This window comes from Rhodnius prolixus, unplaced genomic scaffold (assembly GCF_049639745.1).
Source record: "Rhodnius prolixus isolate KJV_2025 unplaced genomic scaffold, Rpr scaffold_11, whole genome shotgun sequence".
In the NCBI taxonomy this organism is placed as follows: domain Eukaryota; kingdom Metazoa; phylum Arthropoda; class Insecta; order Hemiptera; family Reduviidae; genus Rhodnius; species Rhodnius prolixus.
The window spans coordinates 6,207,192-6,233,089 of NW_027411625.1; the positions used below are offsets into that span (position 1 = coordinate 6,207,192).

Here is a 25,898-nt window from a genome sequence, read left to right on the forward strand (position 1 = left end):
CCGAAAAAAACGCCCGGATTTGTGGCAAAACAATTCATGGATTTTGCACCACGATAATGCACCTGCTCACACTTCATTGCTTGTTCGTGAATTTTTGGCCAAAAACAAAACTTTAACGATGCCCCAGCCTCCATATTCGCCAGACATGGCTCCATGTGACTTTTTTCTATTTCCAAACATAAAGAGAACATTAAAAGGCCGTCGTTTTACAAGCATAGATGACATTAAAAGCGAATCGCTGAAAGAGCTGAAAGCTATCACAAAGATCGAGTTTCAGAAGTGTTTCGAGGATTGGAAAATGCGCTGGCACAAGTGTATTGTATGCGAAGGGGACTACTTTGAAGGCGACAATATTAATGTAGATGAATAAATAAATATTTTTTTCAAAAAACGAAAATTCCCGTTACTTTTTGAACACACCTCGTATATATATATATATAAAAAAGCAAAACAAAAATTTTTTGATCGATGGTAGCGACCTCGAAATATTAATCGATTTCGCTCTACTGCGGACGAAACTTTTTGTTCTTAAATGAACTTTGATTTTCCGCCCGGCGCTCTTTAAAATTTTAAAGTCATCATTTTTTTGAAACACCCTACAGTGATCGTATTTCCCAGTCGTATTGCAGCCGTAAATAGTAGTATTTCCCAAAATGGGCCACTCTGTGCGTACCGAGTAAAAAATAAAAATAAATAAATAAATAAAATTAACATTTTGAGAGAATTTATACCCCCTAATATTTTCAAAATCTGCGACACTACCTTGTAATATTATTATAAGTAGACATATTAAAAAAGTTACTTCTAATATAAACGCAAAACTCTAACGAAATTACGCCAAACTTTTTAAATAAAACTACTTCTTTTGTGTTGCTACACTTTGTGGGAAGAGCAAGAGGGTCACCCACTTAGTTTGTGATTATGAACAGTGAGGCTCCATATAAAGATGTGCCGAGCTTCACCGAGGCTACAACTGTTTCCACCAGCGACAAGCAATTTACTTTGCCAGAAAGCGGCCATTCTAACCTCTTCTACCCTTGGAATGTGCAACTAACTACACTGCCTACTATATAAGGAAGAATATACCCAAGAATTACCCATAAATTCCAGGAATTTCCTGTTACGTCTTGTACAAATTCTTTTAAAATATCTCCCTCAAAAAAAAAAAGAGGCTTGTAGTTAGCGCCCAGCAGGTACCGTTGTCAACCTCACCATCTCTTTTCATACACAAATATTTTCTTTTTCTTACACTTCGCAAGGGGAAGTGCTGTCTTCGTTCATATTTTTGATTGGCTTTTCACACTGAATGGATAACGCAAATTTAAATAAATTTCTTATAACAGCGTTTCCCAACTTTTTTTGGCTCGCGTAACACTTGGTGGTACATCATGCTAAATTATTGTGTTTCATGAAATTTGTTATTCCGAGCGTGTTATCTTACTATTATTATCTTTATTTGTATAGAGATACAATGTATCTGTAACAAAAGAGTTCAAGTTCATGCTCACTTTATAAACATTGTGAAGTGTAAGATCTTAATTTAAAACTTTTTTTAAATAATTAAAACTTGCGTACATATTTTTCTCTTCAAAATTCTTAATTAATTTACAAAGTTCTTCTTTAGGATTATTATATTTGTGCCCAAATCTTCTAAATTAATTTCTTTTAAGCATTCAACTACCTGTAAGTACCAATTAAATTTAATGTTGCTTGCATAGAGCTTACTCATTACAATCCAGTCTCTTTAAGCAGATTTTTACATAGTTATCATTTAAGTTCTGTCACATGATAATTCTATTAAATTTTCTTCATCTTTTGTTGATAATTATGCAGCTTTTCCTATATTTTCTTTGTAGAAAGGGTTTGAAATCCAATTATCATTTGTGTTTTCGGATTTTGGAAAATACTCCATGAAAGACAATTTTAATCCTGTTAAATGTGCTATTATATTCGTATTTTCTCGTATATCTTGAGACAGATTTAACCTAATTACTGTACTCATTAGCAACTTTACTGTATAATAATATTAATTAAAATAATTTTTATGAATTATAGGAAAAAACGTTTCTATATTTTTATGTCCGCCATTATTGATTATTTTTCGCGTACTACCAACCAGCAACTCGCGTACCACAGGTTGGGAAACGCTGTCTTAGAACATAAAACTAAAAAAATAAATAAAAATCCTACTTTTATAAGCAAACTTTATTAAAAAATAATTACGGAAACCTAACCAAATAATGTAACGACAATACCAAAATTTTGAACAATAAACCGAACAGTTATCAGTCTCAAATTTTTGCTTTAAAGTACTTGAATTTCAAACATAAAAATGTATAATTTATCTTCTTTATTTCTATAATCAACTTAAATGAAATAGATCCTCCAAGTAAATACACAAAAATTTAGCCACTTATCCTTAGTGTTAACGTAAAAGTGTTATCTAGTCTAGAATTTATGAAGATACATTACAAAAATTGCACATTTGAACCATTTACTGGTTGTTAATTTAGTCTAATTAAAAAGGAAATAATAAACCTGAGAAATGTTCAAAATTCGAAGTATTCAACCCTTTAAAATTATATACAAACGGTTAATCTGAGCAAAAAAAAATGGTAGAGGAAAAATTTGGTTGCCCGTCACCTCTAGTTTCAGAATATGTGACATGATTTTAGATTTCTGCCCACTTACGCGGCTGACGCGCGACCAAAAGTAAAGAGTTTGCTGTTGACCCCCATTTTCATATACACACTTTTAAAGAGTATAAAAAGTTATGAAAGAAACCGGAAACCGCAATCCGATATCTTCAAAATTAAAGGTGCTAGGCCATTTCAAAATCTGGATATTTATTAATCATATTTCAATTTTTTAACTTGTTATCAAAGAGAAAGAAGAGCACGCGATAGGTCATTTTTATGCATTTTTTCATCCCCTTTCTACTGAAAATATTGCCAAGGCAGTAAAGCTAGTATTTTTCTTAATATCGGGAAATAAGTCGTTTTCCGAGAGATTTTTCTAAGAAAAATCAAATGTTAAGAGCTTTAGATGTTCTCAAGCATACACAAAATGGCTAAAAATTAATTTTACATCTGTTACAAACAAGAAGGTTTAATAATTATTTGGTAATTTTGGGAGAGTTGCGTTTAATTACCAAAAAAAAATTGGAAACCACCTGCCCCATATTTAAGTGATCAATATCTTTCATGTAAAGGATCAAACTTATTCCTTAATTTATCAAATAATGCACTTTACCTAACTTGTGATGCGTGTACTGTGCCTTCAAAGGTGCCTCCTCTGGCTCGCAAGCCAGCTTAGCCTGGAGGTTTTCAATTGCTCTCTGTATCTGAGGATACAGATCACTTAATCTAAATTTACTCTGCTTAATTAACGAACCCAAAAGAGTCTCAAATAAATCTGTTCTAGTTAAAATTTTTTTTTTAAATAATTAAATAGAAAAAGGGAAGAGGATTAGCTATGCGGTTAGCGTATTGGATTCCCACACGGAGATCCCGGGGTTCGAATCCAGCTGCTGGTCCTTAGATTTTTCTCTTCCTAGGAGGTTCTTAACGCTCACTGTCCGGTGATGGTCAGTGTTCTCTGTAACGTGGGAACACTGAAAAACGTTCTGGGCGCCAATAACCTCAGATGTTGAGGCGCCTTAAATCTTTAAAAATAACAGCAAACAAACAAATCGCGTAATGATTATAAACATGAAATTCTGCTTCTATTTGAACAAACGTTTACAGCAAAAAAAGATGAACATTACTTGGCAATGATGGTTTAAGTTTCAAGAATTAGTTAATAGATGAGAAAAGTAATTAGTTTTTGGAAACCGCAGGTGAATTCTGTAATAATCTAACAATCTTTAGTGTAAAAAATTTCGTGTTCTTCGAAGGAAACATTTGTAATATTAATGCAGTGAGAATTTGCAATAAGACAATTGCGTTTGCAAGTGCGGGAGACAAAAGAGTATTGTACATTTTGTGGTCCTCTCTCACTACGTGGGCCTGATACAATCGTATGCATTTTTACGATTATAGCACTTGGTTTACTGTCCGCCAAGACTGTAGCATCAAGCCTATATATGGCCGGCACATCTGCAGGTTTAGGACTGTCGTTTCACTAACAGCATTGCTTCAAGTATGACATAAAATTTTTGATATAGACCAAAATTTACCACTGCCTTTCGTATGATTATTATTTGGTTTTAGACGTATATATATATATATAAAATATATATATAAATAAATATATATAAATATATATATATAAAAATAAAACACCCTGTTGTGACAAATATATATATATATATATTTGTCACAACAGGGTGTTTTATTTTTCTTTTTTTAGGATGTACATCCATTAGTTATTTACTTTGGGGCTGCTTCTAGTGCTAGCAGCTTACCATTCTTGAACCAGGCGTTCATGTCTGCTAAGCCAATTTCCAAAGTATACTTGCTACGGTTTTTTAGCCAAACAAGTGGATTTAAGCAATCCTCATAGCCTACAATGTTTCGAATTGCTTACGCAGAGCATCAGTAGATTATATAAGCAAAAAATTTGATGTGAATACCTTATTTTACACACAGTTTATGTAATTAAATGTTCCGTTTAAAGTTACATTTTGCTTTTTAAAACATTTTTGATTCTTAGTAATAGTTAGTAAATCCATTAATTGCGTTTAAATGACCCTTAAAAAAGGATAGTCTATCCCAGGGGTCGGCAACCCGCGGCTCGCGAGCCGCATGCGGCTCTTTTATCGAAATTGTGTGGCTCATCAGCCTGCCAAAAATATCGTATATTGTATAGTTTAGTTTTATTGAAACTAATGAAAATTCCATTTATTAAAGGTATTGTTTCAAAAATAATTTTAAATGTGATAGGTTCGAAATTGAATAGAATTATACAAGTATGAAAATAAAGTACTCGATTTATATTGTAAGACTGCCGCCTTTTCATTCGTTAAGTTATTATTTATTTGTTTATTTACTTTGCAATATATGGAAATAAATATATGAAACAATTAAATGTTATTGAATATCATAAAATAATAATTTGAGAATACAAATGATCTGCAGAGTTGTTTACACTATCATCCTTGCGGCTCTTGGTAAGATTTATTAAAATTATTTAAGGAGAAATGGCTCTCTACTTAAAATAGGTTGCCGACCCCTGGTCAATCCTCATTACTCGTTCTGAAATACACCACGGATCCTTTTGTAATTAAGGATTATTTTTTTTTACGTAAATTAGGTTAATAATTAAAGTAAATCCGTTTTTATGGCCATTAATTAGTTTCTATGTTCAAGCTGCGTTGAAGACCATAGTTCCATCGTGGTGAGTTGCAGCAGTTATTGTTATTACATGATTGGACAACATAAGCAATGATATGAAATCTATTAAAAAAAAAAAAATATCTAGCTGCTTATAAACACAGTCATCAGGGTTCATCAAAAGATATTACCAATTTAAAAAAAAAAGCAGACTGTCTTAATCTTAATTTAAACTTTTCTCAAAACTTGGTACCAAAACGTACTAAAGATTGTTCAAGATACCTATTATACCTAACAAATATTTAGTACACATTTTTTTTTTAATTTCTGTTAAAAGAAATCGAAACTGTTTTCGATAGCAAAGCTATCGATAGTGCGTATCATGGACTTGCTAATAGAAAAATCAATATTTGTCAAGATTTTAAAAACTTCTACTAAGATAAATTTTTAATTGAATCTATGTTAAAAGATCTCGGTATTTTGAATTATTTTCCTCAATTAACGTTTAAATAATATTTATTATAGCATAGTAATAAAATGTTTTTCAAAAAGGCTACAAACGGTAAAGAGAGAAGGCTAAGCAATATAGGTCTCGAAATGGTACAAAAAATGGTTAAATTAATTGTAAACTCCAAACCAATAAAAGGTCCGCTCCTTCTGAAGATCAATAGGAACTTAATGATAAGCTGACAGAATTTTTTTTTTTTAATTTGAACTCGTTGAATACAGAAAGTTGACTACAAGGGTACTCACTTTTCTGTGTAAACTTCGAAAATCTGGAAGATAAGATTTAACACCTTTGGAAGGTTCAATCGCCAGGTATTTTAGCAAAAGTCTGAGACTTGAAATCAACTCCTAAAGAATATTTTCAGCAATGTATCATTTACATTATAATATTTTTTTTGCAACAAGTATTTGGGTATATTAATGGCATTTCAAGTTTAGGTAATTTAAGTAATTTGAGGAATAGTTCTTTGTGGTACTTGTTCATCTAAAGAATATTTTCATTTTAATTTTATAATCTGATAACTACGAGGGTCGTTTGAAAAGTCCGTGAAAAATAAAAACTACTTAATTTTTTGGGGTAAACCTTTTTTATTTTTCAACATAGTCTCCTTTTAGGCTTATACACTTCGTCCAACGCTGCTCTAGTTTGTTGATCCCTTCCGAATAATAGGATTTGTCCAAGTCTGAAAAATAGCCATTCGTTTCTGCAATCACCTCCTCGTTTGAATAAAATCTTTTTCCCGCCAGCCATTTCTTCATATTGGGGAACAAATAGTAGTCCGAGGGAGCCAAGTCTGGAGAATAGGGGGGATGTGAAACGAGTTGGAACCCTATTTCCATTAATTTTGCGACCACAACTGCTGAGGTGTGAGCTGGTGCGTTGTCGTGATGGAAAAGGACTTTTTTGTGGGCCAATCGTGGGCGTTTTTCTTGCAGCTCGGTTTTCAAACGGTCCAATAACGATGAATAATATGCACCTGTAATAGTTTTACCCTTTTCCAGATAGCCGATGAGGATTATTCCTTGCGAATCCCAAAAGACAGTCGCCATAATCTTTCCGGCCGAAGGAACGGTCTTCGTCTTTTTTGGCGCAGATTCCCCCTTGGTAACCCATTGTTTTGATTGTTCTTTGGTCTCAGGAGTGTAGTGATGTATCCATGTTTCATCCACAGTGACGAAACGACGCTTAAAGTCCTGCGGATTCTTCTAGAACAGCTGCAAACCGTCCTTGCAAAACTTCACACGATTTCGTTTTTGGTCAAGCGTGAGCAATCGCGGCACCCATCTTGCGGATAGCTTTGACATGTCCAAATGTTGATGCAAAATATTATGTACCCGTTCATTCGAGATACCCACAGCACTAGCAATCTCACGCACCTTCACTCTTCTGTCATCCATCACCATATCATGGATTTTATCAATGATTTCTGGAGTAGTAACCTCAACAGGGCGTCCAGAACGTTCAGCGTCACTTGTGCCCATATGGCCACTCCGAAAATTTTGAAACCACTTATAAACTGTTCTAATCGAAGGTGCAGAGTCACCATAATGTTTATCAAGCTTCTCTTTAGTCTCCTGAGGCGTTTTGCCTTTCATAAAGTAGTGTTTAATCAACACACGAAATTCTTTTTCGTCCATTTTTTGAAAATCACTCGACTTCCTCGATTCAAACGAATGCCAAACACAAAGAAATAGACCGATCTGGCTGAAACTTGGTGTGTGTTCTTCCAAGAGATGCTACTAACTAAACATAACCTCGATACGCGCCTGTAGTGCTATCTCTCTGACTTTGCACGGACTTTTCAAACGACCCTCGTACGTTTAATAATGTCTGTAAAACAAGCAAAGATATTTCGAAAGGTAGAATGAAAGGTTCCATGAAATGCCCATGGGTAGAATGTTCTTATACAAAAAAGAAATGAAATATACGAGTATATTTACTGGTTTTAATGGAATTGAGACTACAATAAACTGCATTTTTTTTTTTTTTTTGTGACTAGAATGTCACAAAAAACCTACATAATTCTTGTATACTTATATTCATAATTTAAATATTAAATTGACGGTAAAATTTATTTATTTAACATTATGGAGAGATTTTCTGATAGTCAAATTATTTTTGGCGAGGGATTTGAACATTATTAGTTGGTAATGGCCATAACTTCATATTTTTAATGGCACATGTTTTATTGCACTAGAACCTCTGTGGTCACACTTTGATACTGAATACAGAAGATTTTAAGAATTCTTTTGTGCAATTGGGAGATTCACCAGCGTAGTACAGCATCCTAGGACAGATTTAGATTGGACCGGAGATTGGATCAATCAATATAGCTTTATATTCTTGCCTTGATGTTAAATTACATAATATTTTTCTTCTTCTTTTTTCAGATCAACTACTAGGATTCTTAATTTTTGATTTGCCAGGTTTTTATGCTTTATTCGAACGGTAGCACCCATGAGGGTGTTGGGAAAAAATGTTGTTAACTACTTTAGATTTGTAGACTCTGGTACAACCACACGTGTCTATGTGCTAAGAAATTCTTTTATTCTGCTCATAAGCGATGTTATTAAAAAATAGCATCTTGAAGATGAATGTTTAGAATTCCACTTAAATGCCAGAAGCCAGTATTAAAAAGAAGTAATAAGTCGCAAAATATAAGCGTTTTCAAAAATACATTGAAGACTGAAATTTGGAACTTTATTTAACTCAAAATAGTTCTGCTTCAAAATATTGAAGGTATACTGACATTATCGACTCCCAGAAAATGATCTCTTTGTCACTTACCTGAAAAAAAGGAAAAAAATACGATTAATAATATAAATATTACAAATTAAAAGCTATATTATATGTATATTAAACAAATTCTGCGTACAGTATGTTAATGCTTTAAAGAAACTAAATTGTAGTAATGTGAGGTGCCACAATAGCCGAGCGCGTTAGAGGAGTGACCTGTAAATGTATGTTCTGCTTGATACTGGGGTTCGATTCCCGGTTTATAAAAATTATAAAAAAAAATATTTAAAGCTAAAGCCTGCTGTATGAAATATTTCCTAACATTTTTCTCAAATATTTCAGTGAAATAAGAAGTAAATGTTTAAAGTGCAATTTGTAACCTTTGACTTCCTTATTTTAAGACAGCCTACTTTAAAATTTACTACTGGTCCATCTAAAAGAGTTTTCAATGAATTAAACAACTTGATAAACTAACACTGCTGAGTGCTCGTGAACACGTTTTCTTGTAAAACAAAACGTAATTTCTCATACGAAGATAAAAGGAATCCTTGAAAATGATATACCATTTGAAAGCCCATTAGACAAGGAAACTTTTATAAAAAGTGCCAGCACCTAGGTCTGATAATGATTACATAAGGGCCTAATGAGTTTTCTTAAAAATTTCTATTACTTTTATTTTTTCCAGTATCCAGGAGGAAGATTGAGGCTTTTTGGAGGATAACTTATGCTTCGAAATGGTGTCAATTTTTAGAAAATTTATCTGTCTTTCTAACCGTGCCATCAGAATTGAATTCGGACTAAAACTTTCCGAGTAATAACGTTTTTATTGCAAAAAAGTAATGATTTAAAAAAATAATAAAGTGACGTCTCTCGAGAACAGTGGAAAATATGAAGTTGGCCAATACGTCTTTGAAGTCCACTTCAGATGTACTTTAAACAGTAGGCCTATGGACATTAGTTGCTGGTTCATCCAATATAATAAATTATTATCGTCATATTGTGCCATCAAGTTTTTCAAAACAGCTTTTTATTAAAACACTTATATTTAGAACAATTACAGAATGTTATATTTTATAAATAAACGCCCTTGCTATAGCACCAACATTTATTGCGAATTTAGCAGTTCGAAAAATCGATTATATTTAAGTTGCAGTTCTGAATGGCGGGATGTAGGGCAGTGGTGTAATGTACCTTGTAATGAATGATTGCTGGTCGAAATCGAAGCCGAAAAATCGATATACATTGTTCAGTTTTGCACAATTTTCTATAAAAATGACTAAAGATGTTTACTTTAATCAGTTTAACACCTTTAAAAAGGTCTTGAATATTTTCTATGCTGTGTAATTGGGCTCTTTTTGTAAGATTTAATTTCAGAGTTATTTTTAATTTCGTTGTAATTATTTTGAAACTTGTTTTTTTTCCCTTTATTTTATTTTTTTGGCCGACAAGATGGAAATCTGTAAAGAGTAGAGAAGTCTAAGAGAAATAGAGATCTATTGTGGGAGCATGACCGGAATGTAAATAATTAAGCTGCACAGGTAGGGCCGACATACCAGAGTTACCAAAGCCAACTTACCTAAAAGGCAACCACAATAAACGGCATTTACTGAAATTCCGTTTCAGTTCTAAAGCAAGTCGGTATTACGTTTTCTTGATAACTATAGTGATTCGTTCATAGACTGGCTTTTATTTATTAAACTTTAACGAAACTATTCGCTTTATTTGTTCCAAAAAAAATCTATGAAATTAAAAGTGTTGATAAGATTAGCTGATGTTTTATTATTGGTATCTCTAAATGGTTTTCAGAATTTTTAACCATAATCAGTGCCTGATTATTATCAGTTTAGTGCAGCGTTTCCCAACCTTTTTTTGGCTCGCGTACCACTTGTTACAAAGTGGTGTACCACTTCGTAAAAATGATTGTATTTCGTGAAATTTGTTATTCCCGGTGTGTTATTTTATTATTATCTTTATTTGTATAGAGATACAATGTATCTGTTACAAAGCAGTTCAAGTTCATCTTCACTTTATAAACTTTTTAAAGTTTAAGATCTTAGTTTTAAACTTGTTTTAAATAATTAAAAATTGCGTAAATGTTTTTCTCTTCAAGATTATTGCACTAAAAATAATTCTATTAAATTTTCTTCATCTTTTATCGATAATGATGTAGCTTTTCCTAAATTTTCTTTATAGAAGGGGTTTGAAATCCAATTATCATTTGTATTTTCCGGTTTTGGAAAAAATACTCCATGAAAGACAATTTTAATACTTTTGAATGTGCTATTATATTTTCTCGTATATCTTGAGACAGACTAACCTTATTACTGTACATATCAACAACTTTACTGTATAATATTATTAATTAAAATAATATTTAGGAGAAAAAACGTTTCTATGATATGTTTATGCTTTATTTTTTTTTAAATTTTTTATGTCCGCCATTATTGATTATTTTTTGCGTACCACCAACCAGCAACTACGCGTACGACAGGTTGGGAAACGCTGGTTTAGTGAGTTCAGCAAATGTGCCTACTTAAAACCCAGACACATTGAATGTGTACAGATTATAATAGAAGGAAAATCAAAATTATTGGAACTGAATTGCAGAATTTACTGCTAAATGGGCATATGAAGTGACCCGTACACTGTTCGGCTAATATACTTGACATGACACCCACGTTCTCCTCCATAAAGGTTGCCAACTATACCTAACAGACAATGTGTCCCTTCCCTGGACAATGAACTCTGTGGCCACTAGTCACACTAGGCAAAAAAAAAATGCAACAATGTGTCACGATTTTGTTGCATTTTTTAGCCTGTAAATTAAAACCTTTTTTCCTTAATTCATTTATAATTTTACTAAGTGAATTTGAAACATTCTCTCCATGTTTTGCAAGAATTAATCGTCTCGAATCTGATCTGGCGAATTCTGTTTTTTTCTCAGGGTTTTTTTTGCCTTTTTTTGGACATTGTCTTCCGCCATACAGCCAGCATCGTCTAGGTGCTTGTAACGGGGCACTGGAACTAGTTGCTATGCTTATGGTTACAGCTGTGTATTTTATATTCCTTACTGGTATTAGGTTTTCATATGTCATCAGAGATTGATTACTCAGTTCGGAGTAGAGAATTTGACTTCGACTAAGTTTCGCTCTCTCACCACACTTGCAGAACAATAAACTAGGCAGTTCAGTTTGCCTGCTTGAATTCGTGTGTTTTCTTGTATGTACACAACTCCACTTAACTATTTTTCAAAAAATTGATACTGCAGCAAAATAAAGATGAGTTAGTTAAAAATAAATAAAAACAAACTTGCACAGTTCCCTTAAATGCGTTCGAGTTTTCATTAATTTTATTTCACCATTTTTACAAAAATGTTTCACTATTTATTAATAAGTAACATATGTGTCTTCTGCCGTTACTGCTTTGGTGCTTTGCATTTGCAAGCACACTGCCCAATAACAGCTCTTAAGTGATTTAAGCCTTTAGTTTAGTGATTATATTAACTTAATAAATGACATTCTAATTGCAAAAATTATTCAAACATTTTATAATTTTTTAAAATTTTAACGATGTAACAGTCGGTAACTTCATTTATTTAATCACATTTAAAATAAAACAATTGAAAAATTAGATTAATTGCAAGGTATACTAGTAAAGAAAGTGGAGGGAAGAAGAAAGAAAAAAATAAATAAAATCCTTTTTTTCCAAATAAAATACACAGCTGTAACCATAAGCATAGCAACTAGTTCCAGTGCCCCGTTACATCACTAGAATATCACTCACTCTCCATTCTTACTTATAAATACATTCGCTTCACACATTCATCCCTCTACTATATACAACTATTTACATAAACTAATGGATGAATCAGTACTCTATATTCCTGCCATCCTTATAGCTTAACCCAGTGTTTCCCAACCTTTTTTGTGTCATGCCCCACCTTAACCTTTATAAAATTTTCATGCCCCCCCATGTAACATACATAATTTTTAACATTAAAAAATTGATTCGTTCACTTAAGAAACATAAATGATAGGTTCTAGGAAGAAATCACTCTGAAATTGTTAACAAAACACAGTAAGTAAAATTTCAAAACATATAATGGAGAACTGAAATTCAAATTCCAAATAATTTTAATACAGATTTTTCTATATCAATTTATTATTTTAATTTAGTGAGATCCTTGCGCTTGATGCTTGCTGCACAGAGATTTTATATTAGGTTCCAATTTGGTTAGCTGCAGTCTCAAGTCTCCACGTTGTGTTATATCCAGCCGATTTCTTTTTTTTACCAGTAAATCATTTACAGCACTAAATCCACATTCAGCTAAAAATGAAGATGGAAACGGTAGCAATAGTTTTCTTGCACATTTGGTTGAATTTAGGTATTTGATTTCTGTTTCCTCACAAAGCCATGCCATCGCTCCTTTTATATTAAATAAAGTTTTAACTGACTCATCATTTTGCAATTCTGCGAGTTCTTCTTGATACTGCATATTTGATATGCAGCGATGGGCCAATTAAGTGCCAACAACTGCGCTGTTTAGCGAGTTTTTAAAACGTCCGGGGTTCCCCGCGGCAGACTGCACGCTCCGCGGTGAACCCCGGACGAAGTTTACTTGACGACGCCAATCACCCAGTTGATTTTTGGTCTCGTCAAACGGAATTTTTTGTTAAATTTGGCACCGATATCTAGCATTGCATTTAAATGGCCCGGAGCGAAAGGGTTAAAGTCGTGTCGAGTCCATTTTCGAATTGCCCCCCTTAACTATCAAATTGCCCCCCTGGGGGGCGTGGGCCCCACGTTGGGAAACACCGGCTTAACCGAAATTAAAATCACGTAATCCTTCTCTAATCATTTCCTTGCATTCATTCTAATCGGCTATAACACACAGTGAGGATTCCCTCGCCCAAACTAATTTAATTTTTTATTTACTCCTCCAAATCTCTTTATTTTTTTGCATCTTCTATTGAAACGCCATATCCAGCCATATCCTTCTTAGCCATTTTCAGCCATGACAGCTTCGGCCTGCCTCTTCTCCTTCTTCTCTCTGGCTGCCATTCCATGATCCGTCTAGGAATCCTTTGCTCCTTAAAACATGTCCGAGCCACTCCAACCTTTTCTCCGTAATTCTTTGGAGAATGTCCTTTCTCTACTTCCATAGTCTTTCTTATCACCGAATTTTTAACTCTCCCTAAACGGGATTTTCGAGTGGACCTTCACCAAAAATCCATCTAGGTTGCCAACAATTTCCCTCTCTCTTCACTTCCTGGAGTCCATGTTTCACAACCGTACAGTATAATGCTTTCGACTATGGAATTATATATACATCAGCCTTTTAACGTAGTATGTTATTGCTCCACAGTAGAGGATTAAGCAACCCTATGGCTCTGCGACCCTCGAGATCCTTCTTGACACTTCTCTCCTAGAGTCGCCATCTACTTCAAGGATGGTACCCAGATATTTAAAATAGAGATAATTTAAGGCGCACCAAAATCTAGCGAATTTCCCACTAAAAATATACCGCTTTTTAATCACTTCATTAACACCGTTACTAAATAAATGTCTAACGTTTTGGTCAACATAAAATTTCAATTTTTAGAAAACAATTCGAGTATCTTTTACTTTTTTTTTCAGTTTCATTAAATATTTCCCTTAATTACTTCTCTTAAGAAATAACATATTAATTGGAGACGGAGAGACACTTATTTTTTACCCTTAATGCTTTTAAGGCGCACCAACATCTGAGACCATTGGCGCCTTCATTCATCAAATTCATACTTCTAAAGATTAAATGCCAATCTTAATCCTACTTAATGAGCAACTGTCATTAAATTTCAATATTAGGTGGTGCAGTCTTTTTTGATTTTCAAGTATACGCCGAAAATATCCGTTCTTACATCCTCGGAGTCTGAAAATTCGTATTTTTACCAATTGGTCTGCAGATGGGATGTGTTTGTGTTCTTTGTGTATCCATCTTGATTGGAAAAGGGAACATCGCTGGAAGTTGATATTCCGCTTAGGTAGTACCTCATAAGGCTCTAATTAATATTATTAATTAGAAATACCACTTTTCTAAAAGTTTCATTTAAAAAAACCACTGCTATAATAATCATTAACCTAGCTGTAATAGTAGCATATTATATGTAGATCTCCTTAACAAAAACTTACAGTTTTAAAAGTTAAGTATAAGGGTTGATTAAACGCCAAAAGGTACACAAATCAGCGAGTACCCAACTGTTCATTCATACTTCTAGTATCATATTTTTTAGAATGTATTAGATGCCACAGACCCTTGTGCTAGGCCTTTTATCACCCATAAATATTTTTCTGTTAGAACAATAAAAGTTGCATCTCATCATCACAGTTAGTATTGAAAAAGCACTTCATTATAACTCTGTTCCAAAATTATTCTTGCGTTTTATCTTTAATCTGAACAATCCTAAGCAAGCCCTGGCGGGTGTTGGTCTAGTGGTCAAGAGCTTGGCTTCGTATGTGAGAGATCCCCAGATCGAATCCCGCGTATGATTACTTTTTATTTATTAGAAAAAATTGTTTATAGTAAATATGAGCTTCCGCCTCCGTCCACCGACACCTAATTGGTAGTTGAACGTTAAGCCCCGCCTGATAAAAATAGGCGATTACTTTACTTATTCTGAATAATCATCACATTCATATTTCTCAAAAACTATTACATCTGGGATGTTGCAAAAAAAAAAAAAATACAGTTATAAAGGGAGGATTCACCCTATATTTTAAAGTAAATTTGGGAATTTTATCTTTTGTAGAAAAAGAGAAAAAAATTGTCAAAGTTGGGTGTTTTTCAACGTTACGCTTTTTCGTGCACTTTTTGACGATCAACCCTTATACAACTGTCCTACCGGACAGTTTTAAACTTATAGCGTTTAATTTTAAACGTTTTCTCTGGATAAGTTCAATTAATTGCACTTGTTTGGTGAAGCTGTTTATGGTTCTGTATTGCCATCGGTATAGCATTAATAAGAATCAACTATGCGACAGAATTTCTAAGTTTGAAAAAACATTAATACATAATATTATTGATATAAGATGAAAGTTTTACCCCAATCTACACAACCTACCCAGTTAAAATAACCTCGCTACGCTCATGCATATTCCAGCATACCAGGAAAGGTTGGTCTCTTCTAATTTAAGATTTGGATAGGTTTATGAAGAAGGCTAAAAGGGGAACAATAGAGCAGCCTTGATTGGGCTTTTACCGCTGGAGTGTAGTAACTCCTTCCGATAAGAAATGATGAATACTGTCCGCCGAACTACTGGGATAAGATAAATGGAGCGTGCAATCTGATCCAACCAGCTACACTTCGTCACTTCGCATTAAATTTATTAAACACTTTGGTTATATCTAATTGAGATTAATTGATTCTATATTTTTTTATCTAGCAGTTTTGTACACTTAAAATTGCTAATATCTTTTTTTTCTCTATTTAATGGTCAGACAAATTTTAAAGATTTCTATATTTTCAAAAATTGAGTGCTTTACATTATTTAAAGGTAAAATAAAAACACCACATTCTGAAGTATTAAATTGGAATTTAAACGCCATTCTTTATTGACATCAAACAAAGAAACGACGACATCTGTATTTGAGTAAGATTTTTAAGTTTATGCAGTCTTTTTTGTTTTGTTTCGATGATATTTAACCAACGGGGCGAGGTGTTTTAAACTGTTTAGCATTAATACAGTTTAAACTTAGTTTAGAAAAGGAAATTAGAAGCAATTAAGCTAAATCTGAACGTTACGATTCCTATCCGATTCATTCAATGCTGATAAACGTCATTTTAATTGGAAGAGCTAGGCAAAAGAGATTTAAGCAGTTTTAAAGTGATGATAAAAACCGGGCCGGTTTACGATTAAAGTATACTAACTACAGGGCCAGCTTCAAGGTTTAACAACAAAATATTGTTGATCAAATTAACCTTAATTATCAATGAGAGAAGTATTGAAAATGTAAAAACCATTTAAATATTTGGAAGCCATATTCACAAAGCGGTAAGTTAAAAACGAAATTCAAGGAGAGTTTTTAACTACAGATAGTAGATGCTTCTTTGCTTTGGGCCAGATCATGAAGACCCTAGTCCAGGGGTCGGCAACCCGCAGCTCGCGAGCCGCATGCAGCTCTTTTATCCAAATTGTGTGGCTCTTCAGCCTGTCCAAAATATATTGAGTATTTTAATTTTATTGAAACGAATGAAAATTCCATTTATTAAAGGTATTTTTTCAAAAATAATTTTAAATGTGATAGGTTCGAAATTGAATAGAATTATACAAGTATGAAAATAAAGTACTCGATTTATATTGTAAGACTGCCGCCTTTTCATTCGTTAAGTTATTATTTATTTGTTTATTTACTTTGCAATATGTGAAAATAAATATATAAAACATTTAAACGTTATTGAATATCATAAAATAATAATTTGTGAATACAAATGATCTACAGAGTTGTTTACACTATCATCCTTGCGGCTCTTGGTAAGATTTATTAAAATTATTTAAGGAGAAATGGCTCTCTACTTAAAATAGGTTGCCGACCCCTGGCCTAGTCCATTTCGTGCAAAGATGAACTTTGTTTTACAAAGTTTTGATTCTTCTGGTTGAATTGTATGGATCTAAGGTACGATTGCTAAACCAGTACGATAGTTATATGCTTAAGAAAGATTTTAAAGAGAATATTTGGCCATAAAATGGTGGACGTATTTTTTTAAAAAAAAAAGCAAGGAAAAACAGAATGTTCTACAGAACTACAGGCTATACGCATCGCCAGATATTGTAGCACTTTTAAGAGGTTTTCTAGCGTTTGAAGCAACTTGAATCTTCGAACTGCAAAGAGGAGGTTTCAGTAAATATTTATTAATGAAATGTTGCGCGAATGGTAGGCGAGAGATGGCCTCTAAGCTTATTTTTAAAAAAGTAAAGTAATGCCTATTTTTTCAGGCTTGGTTCTACGTCCAACTACCGAATTGGTATCGTAGACGGTGGCGAATAGTAAACATACTTTACTGTAAATTCATTTTATGAACCATTAAATAAAATCCAAGGCCTCTAGACCGGGGAATCGAACCCTGTACCCACAATACCATGTTAGCTTTACAGGTCTCGCCTCTAATCGCTCGGCTATCGTGATGCCACACCTTTAAGCTTATTATAATGGGTGTATACCAGTTCTAGTGCATCCTATAGTAGTATTGAATGGTCGAACGCTTCAGGTCAAAAGATGCCTAGCAAAATTAACGCAAAGCGTCCAGAAATTAGCGTGCTTATTGATCACCGAAGACGCTTCAGTGCTGGGTTCAGTTCCTGAAGCTAAGGCCTCGAATGGCGTGTTACTTTTAAAAGCTTCTTCAGTTTTTACTGATGGTTCATCGATATATATATAGGGTTGTAGCTGGTTATTGTATCTTAGGTCCCTCAGTTTGTACTCAGACGGTTGCATGCCACTTGTTACGTTGGTGATTAATCATTTGTCTTTCAAGTGAAACTATAGTGCTACGTTGGAAAGGATTTTGTGGCATTGATGGCAACTATTAAAGTCTATGTCTTCTAGGAAGAACAATCTCTCAATTATTACTAGCCATCCTACTCTTAAATCCTTGGGCACGACTGTTTGTTGGTTCTCTGGGCACCTCAGGATTCTGTGGGACGAATATACTATAGAGGAGTCGTACAAGGGTTCTTCTTTGGTTACGAAGTCCCCTCAGTGAATCGTAAAAGGATACATCAGAATTGAAGAAGGTCAGGTCCAGAAAGTTATCGTTAGAAATGCTGTCTCTTAAGAAGATAAAATTTAGATAGTGTAAAGTGCCCAAATTTCGTCCCCCTTAAATATATTGAATTTTATTGTAAAATAAAAACTAATAATAACTTCGACAAAACTTCTATTGTTACCTTGAAGATTCAGTTACTGATTTTTGCAATAATATTGTTACAAAAATTCACACAAGAAACGCAAAAAATATACGTTTAAAAAAAGTACACTTTTAGTTGTTTAAAAAAAGTGTTCTTAATTTCGTCCCCTCGGCTACAAGTTAAAAAAAATATATATATATATATATTGGGTAATAAAGAATATTTTGTTTTTTTATAATACTACGATATTGATACACAAATCTCAAATAAGATGAAAAGTCAAAACTCTGAACAAATTTCACAAACAAAATCTTTTGTTTGTGAAAAAACTGGCATGTCTTTTGTTTGTGAAAAAACTGGCATGTCTTTTGTTTGTGAAAAAACTGGCATGTCTTTTGTTCGAGAAATAGCCGAACTCATTTTCAAACCGCTTTTTGATATGTTGCTGAAAAAAGGTGAGGCAAATTGTTCTTCTTAGCTAACTGAAACGCCATTCGAGGCAAATCTCCAACAGTTAACCCGTAGAAGTTTTTCCTATTGTCAGGCAGCTATTCTGCAAGCATTTTTGCTCGATGACTTTGAAGCAGAACTGTTGGTCGGCCAATATTTCTATTAAAACCATATCCTCTGGTTCTAATGAGGATTGGGGACATAATACTTCAGCGTTGCTCTTGGAAATTGGAATGTCTTTGCTGCCGTTTTGTATCCTATTTCTTTTTTTCTCACCGCCTTCACTGCTTCTACCATTGCCTTAGGATTCCATTGCTTACGTTTCGCCATCTAAATCGAAAGCAAATAATCAACTGTTTTCTATAACTTTTGAATTTAGACAACTTAAGGGGACGGAATTAGGAACAATTACATTTTTAAAGATGGCTACCACTATAGAAACAACACATGAATGAACTGGCGTTTAGTTGAAGAATTTCAAAATAAAGACAATATGTGATATGCCCTAAGCAACATCAATATTTTAACGAACCTTCAAAAGACTGGAATACGTTTTTGAAACACTACCAAATATAACATTTCTAAAACTCGGCTGGACATGAACCATACCTCGGAGTTGACGTTTCCAAACGATTACTGCTGCCTCAATGTAGCTTTCTTAAAATTGCCATTATTGTGCAATACTTGGCGATTGTTTTAAATAGGGGGACGAATTTTGGGCACTTTACCCTAAATAGTTCTATTATTATTTGAATGTGATAAGATGGTTTAAATTTAACACGGAGCGCTTACCTATTCGTTGATCTGAATTTAGTACTTCAGTCTAAGTAATAGAGCGGAAAAATAGTGAAAAGCTAGCACTCAGAAAACAAAAAGTTGATCTGTGTTTACTTTGTGTCCGTTTTTTCTTTATCTCTGCACGCCCAGAGTTGCTAGTACAGTTGGCTTTATTTGTTTGGAATTAAAACTGCGTGGAGGAATTGTGAATACAGCAGTGAATACCTGGCTGCAATGGCCACACCCCGTCAACAAAAGGTTGGGAAAGAAAGAAAAACGAATCAATGCGGCTGGTTGCAAAAAGAGAAATTAATAGGCGATACGCTTTGTTTAGACAGTTTCTATTTTCGACCGCAAATTACAACAAATCAATTGATGTTCCAATAACTTTTTAATACTCCCGCTCACTGGCCAAACCACTAACTTGTTTTCAAAGATTAATACCGCACTTAAAAAAAAAAAAAATACATACAGCTAGCATTTTATCAACAATTAATTCTTTTTTTACCGACTGTGGTATTAGGAATTTTTCTCATGCTTTTACTTTTAGGTAAGCGCCTAGTATTTGTCTTTGGTGTCGAATTAAGGACTTGTTCCACTAACTCTGTACAGTATAGGGTTCCAAAAATGTTTATGCATCTATAAAGTTGCATAATAAACCATCAAGTACCTAGGCCTTCGCCCAAAAAATGCATACCATAACTATACACACTTTGCACCCTGGTTCTAGTTTGTTAACGCTCCAAGACGGTCTAACATCCTCATGGACCTCGGCAACGTTTCATACAAGTGGGTAAATTTTTCAATTTTTTTCACAAAATGTTTTACTGGTGGCTCACATTACTTCTATTATAGATTACATATTATCTCAGAGTACAGAAAATAAAAAAAAGTGCAAATACGAGGTGTGGCTATTAAATAACGAGACTGATGCTGCTACAGAAGAACTATGCATGCGCCAAATCCTAACGACCGACAGCTGTGCAACGTAAAGCTTTCTCTTTCGATTGTGCAGCGTCTCACGTGTTTTCTAGAGAAATCTGTCTGACCGGAACCGTCGTTTGTGTAAGGAGGTGTTAGTTTCGTTTTGCCGAAAACATGATACTACACATGTAGTAGAGCAACGAATTGTCGTGAAATTTCACATCAAAAAACTTGATAAAACCGCTACTGAAACTTATCTTTTATTAAAAGAAGTTTATGACGATGAATGTTAATCACGTGCGCAAGTTTTTTGAGTGGTTCAAGCGTTTCCAAGATGGCCGAGAAGACGTCGGAGTTAATGACCGCCCGGGTCACCCTTCCACGTCCAAAACGGACGAAATATCGATTATAATTTACCGTGAGGTGCTTGCTCAACTCCGTGAAAGAGTAAGGAAAAAAATGACCCGATTTGTGGAAGAACAAGTCATGGGGTTCTCCATCACAGACAACGCGCCGGCTCACACTGCATTGTCTGTCAAGACGACGTTTCTAGCCAAGTACAAACATCCCAGTTTTAGGCCATCCGCCTTATTCTCCTGACCTGGCTCCATGTGACTTTTTGATCTGTTCCCCAAAGTCAAATCTGCATTAAAAGGAACACGATTTCAGTCCGTTGAATCTGTGAAAGAAAAAGCGGCACGCGTCATGCAGGAGCTCACAGAGAAAGACTTCCAGCACTGTTTCGAACAATGGTAAATTCGCATGGAGCGTTGTAGGGATCGGGGAGGGGTGTATATTGAAGGTGATAATAACTAAATATGTTTAAATTTAAAATAAAATGTTTTACAGCAATAGTCTCGTTATTGAATAGCCACACCTCGTATTGTAACTTCAGAAAATTGTATAATTTTCAAATATTGGATTATTTAGTATAACCACATAAAGGTAGTGAATATTGTAATAAACCTTAAATTGTAATTTTACTGTGTTAAAGCAAACCTTTAAGCGGTAGGAGCCAAGCAGAGGCTGCTTAAAGGAGGGCATCCAACTTTTCACAGTTTTCTGCATTTTAGTTGGATCGTGGGAATGGAAATGAGTGGTATTGTTGGTGAAATCCGAGAAAAATGGAGATCGCCGAGTAGATGCGAATTGTGCTGTCCCAAAAACCTTCAGAAGTGAGCAGTGTAAGTTTTGGCGGGAGGAAGAAGTTTTTTTTTGAAGGCTTACCTCAGTTAGGCTTTATTTTTAGGTGTCATTAGTGTGTTATTGTTGAATAGTAATCAGTGGTAGTTAGAATCACAATCGATAAGTTTGTTTGTTTGATTTGTAAATAACAAATTACTTTAAAACAAAAAATTCATTTGGAGTCATTGTTAGTTTCAGGTAGGCGATTTTGCTTAAAGCTGGGTATCCACAGCCATTCAAGTTTCACCTTTACTAAACGATGGTCGGAACCACACACTGCTCCTCTTTACACTTGAACATCTTGAGCCCTAATGGTACTAATTTCTAACTAACTAAAAGAATGGCTCCAGAAAGATTGTCCCAACAGGTTTTGAATTGGAAACTGGATGGTAGACGGAGGAGAGGCCGCCTGAGACTTGCTTGGAGGTCTGTAGTCGATTAAGACGGAGAGTGATGCTGAGGATATTGGAGACGAAGAATATTTGGCGAGGAAATCCTCAATTAATTATAAATATTAGGGTTAAAATTATTTTTTTTTTACTCGCGGTACAATGCTAATATTTCTATTTTTCTGTCTGTTAGGTTTTTATCAAATCTTTTCTGTATTTTTACCAAATTAAAACTGTGTCCGGCAGGACAGATGTACAAGGGTTAATCGTCAAAAAGTGCACGAAAAAGCGTAACAATGAAAAACACTAAACTTTGACAATTTTTTTTCACTTTTTCTATAAAATATAAAATTCCCAATTTTCTTTATTATATAGGGCAAATCCTCCTTTATAATAGAACTAAAAATTCACATATTATTAGTCTCCAATAAGTTAAGCTAAATATCAAATTTAAATTACAATATTAACTTTTTACTACAGTACAGTTCGTGGAAGAAAAATTCAAACTAAAAACAATGATTTAAATCTTAAAAGTAATGAAAACAAACTCTCTAGAGTATATAAATTACCACAACGCTTTACTATGGAATAAAGTTATTTTAAGCGTTCATTCTAATTAATAAATCATTGTATTAGTGATTTAATTTATAAATTTAATAAAAAATTAAACATTTACACTTTAAATTGTATAAAGTAATGTATTTTATGATTTACTAAATAAAACATACTTATCTAGTGTCAAATAATTGAAAAAATCAGCAATATACTAAATAAGAAAGTGAAAATTTAAAAAAAAAATCCCCTTAAAAATACCACAAAAATACAAATTTTGTATCAGGGTAACATAATGCTGTAGGAGCTCAGTGTAGAATCACAGTAAAGTGGAGTGGGAGAATAATGAGTTATTGTCAGCCAATCAGAAATAAGTACAGTTGTCATATGTTGTACAACTTTTTACTACAGTACAGTTCGTGGAAGAAAAATCCATCACTAAAGAAAAATTGTCACCTTGCTTAGGACTTAAATTTAGTATTTGACGTTGCATGGTTGCATAGAAGAGTTCAATATGTGTAGCGAAGTTTAGCATGGTAATTAGTGAGCTCACTAAGTCCTTCTTCCAATAGTTGAAACAGTAGACAGAGAAGTTTACGTAAGTAAAGCTGGTATTGTACGTAGAAGTTGAGCAGAATGTAGAGGCTTACAGTTTGTGCTTATTATTTTATAGTACTCTTGAGTATATTTCAAAAACCACATTATCAATGGATGAAACGAGAGAAGAATAAGTGGAAATGTACTTAATTTTTTTTAAATAAGGAGTTATTATGTATGGGTTTCGAGTGGATAAAAAGTCACAAGCACCCATTTAGCGACTGCAGTGAAACCAAGGACCCAGTCTAGTGTTCTCAAGGCCTTCTTAACCCAGTTAGGCCTGTCCGCCACTGAAAGGATAAAATAAAATAAATACTGGATACCAGCCATCAGTTTATTAATTAATTGCAACATTTTAAACTAATTAAATTTGTAATTAGTCCTTGAATATAATAAAAAATGATTTGAAAATTCACACGGCCAGTAGAAGGAAAATGGGAATTCTAGCACACATACAATCTGCTAAATTCCCCTTCCACATTCTCACTGACCAATCATTAGTGATTTCATTTATAATGTTGGTAAATAATTAAATATTTACACTTTGAATTGTATAAAATAATGTATTTTATGATTTACTAAATAAAACATAACAAGAACCTTTGTCGGGAACACATCTCTCTACCCCGTATAGTAATAAAGAAATGTAGGTTAACCTGACCGTAACCTTCCTCTATGGATGTAGCTGCTTAGATAACCTTCACTTACCAGCTGATCAGCCTAGCCAGTTACAGTCGGCCATCTTTAACTCGTTCATGGTGTCTCTTTATTAACGTGATTTTTCAAGTGAATATTAATGCTTGTTAAAGTGAAGTTCGTTTTTATAAATTGAGTTTAAGTTATACTTAGTGCGTGATGTTGAGTTTTAGTGCGAATAGTGTTGCGAATTATTTTAACTAGTGTCAAGTGTCAAGTGCTATTGGACTGGTGATCTACTGAGATGGTGATGAAATTGGATATTCTTTAAACAAGGTAAGACTTTTATTATTCTTGCATGAAAATAGCATGTTATCATTTAATTATTACTTACAAATTACTATTGCTTCCTTTTGACTACGTTCAGTGTTAGTTAATTCTTTAATTTTGGTCACTCCAAAAAGTATTTAAAATTATTTCTAACCTTTTTGATGAATTCTTTAGTCTTTTTTTTTTAATCGACTATGAGCTCAAAAAAATTCTTGGTTTACCTATGTTGTTTAGCACACCTATTTTATCTTTACATAGATTTTACATTTACCTGACTACATATTATAAATAAGAATTGCTAAAAAAGGTCTAATGATAAGCACACTTATTTTGTCTTTACATATATTTTACATTTACTTCATAAAAGTAGGAGGTTAAAAAAAGAACCTTTAATCAAAATAAGATCTATTTATTAGCACACTTATTTTGTCTTTTTTAACTACACCTATTTACTTGACCGTATATGTTAATATGAAAAAGAATTGCTAAAATAGTTAAGAGTAATAAAGAAATTTCGGATTACCTGACCGTAACCTTCCTCTTTGGCTGGAGGGCCAAATTAGTATTCTTGGTTTACCTATGTTGTTTAGCACACCTATTTTATCTTTACATAGATTTTACATTTACTTGACTATATAATATAAATAAGAATTGCTAAAAAAGGTCTATTGATAAGCACACTTATTTTGTCTTTACATATATTTTACATTTACTTCATAAAAGTAGGAGGTTAAAAAAAGAACCTTTAATCAAAATAAGATCTATTTATTAGCACACTTATTTTGTCTTTTTTAACTACACCTATTTACTTGACCGTATATGTTAATATGAAAAAGAATTGCTAAAATAGTTAAGAGTAATAAAGAAATTTCGGATTACCTGACCGTAACCTTCCTCTTTGGCTGGAGGGCCAAATTAGTATTCTTGGTTTACCTATGTTGTTTAGCACACCTATTTTATCTTTACATAGATTTTACATTTACTTGACTATATAATATAAATAAGAATTGCTAAAAAAGGTCTATTGATAAGCACACTTATTTTGTCTTTACATATATTTTACATTTACTTCATAAAAGTAGGAGGTTAAAAAAAGAACCTTTAATCAAAATAAGATCTATTTATTAGCACACTTATTTTGTCTTTTTTAACTACACCTATTTACTTGACCGTATATGTTAATATGAAAAAGAATTGCTAAAATAGTTAAGAGTAATAAAGAAATTTCGGATTACCTGACCGTAACCTTCCTCTTTGGCTGGAGGGCCAAATTAGTATTCTTGGTTTACCTATGTTGTTTAGCACACCTATTTTATCTTTACATAGATTTTACATTTACTTGACTATATAATATAAATAAGAATTGCTAAAAAAGGTCTATTGATAAGCACACTTATTTTGTCTTTACATATATTTTACATTTACTTCATAAAAGTAGGAGGTTAAAAAAAGAACCTTTAATAAAAAAAAGATCTATTTATTAGCACACCTATTTTGTCATTTTGACCTACACCTACTTACTTGACCTTATAATATGAAAAAAAATTGCTAAAAAACTTAAGAGTAAGAAAAAATTCGGATAACCTGACCGTAACCTTCCTCTTTGGATGGAAGGTTTAGATAGATGTGTTCCCGACAAAGGTTCTCCCCACCCTG

General features: G+C 33.4%; 1 long non-coding RNA gene across 1 annotated transcript; it reads left to right on the forward strand.

Moving 5' to 3' along the window:
• The first annotated feature begins 1,508 nt into the window (after positions 1 to 1,508).
• Positions 1,509 to 22,696, forward strand: LOC141459167 (uncharacterized). Its single transcript, XR_012461392.1, has 3 exons — positions 1,509 to 1,683; positions 21,548 to 21,737; positions 21,931 to 22,696. It is a non-coding gene; the product is annotated as an uncharacterized lncRNA (long non-coding RNA).
• The last annotated feature ends 3,202 nt before the right edge of the window (positions 22,697 to 25,898 follow it).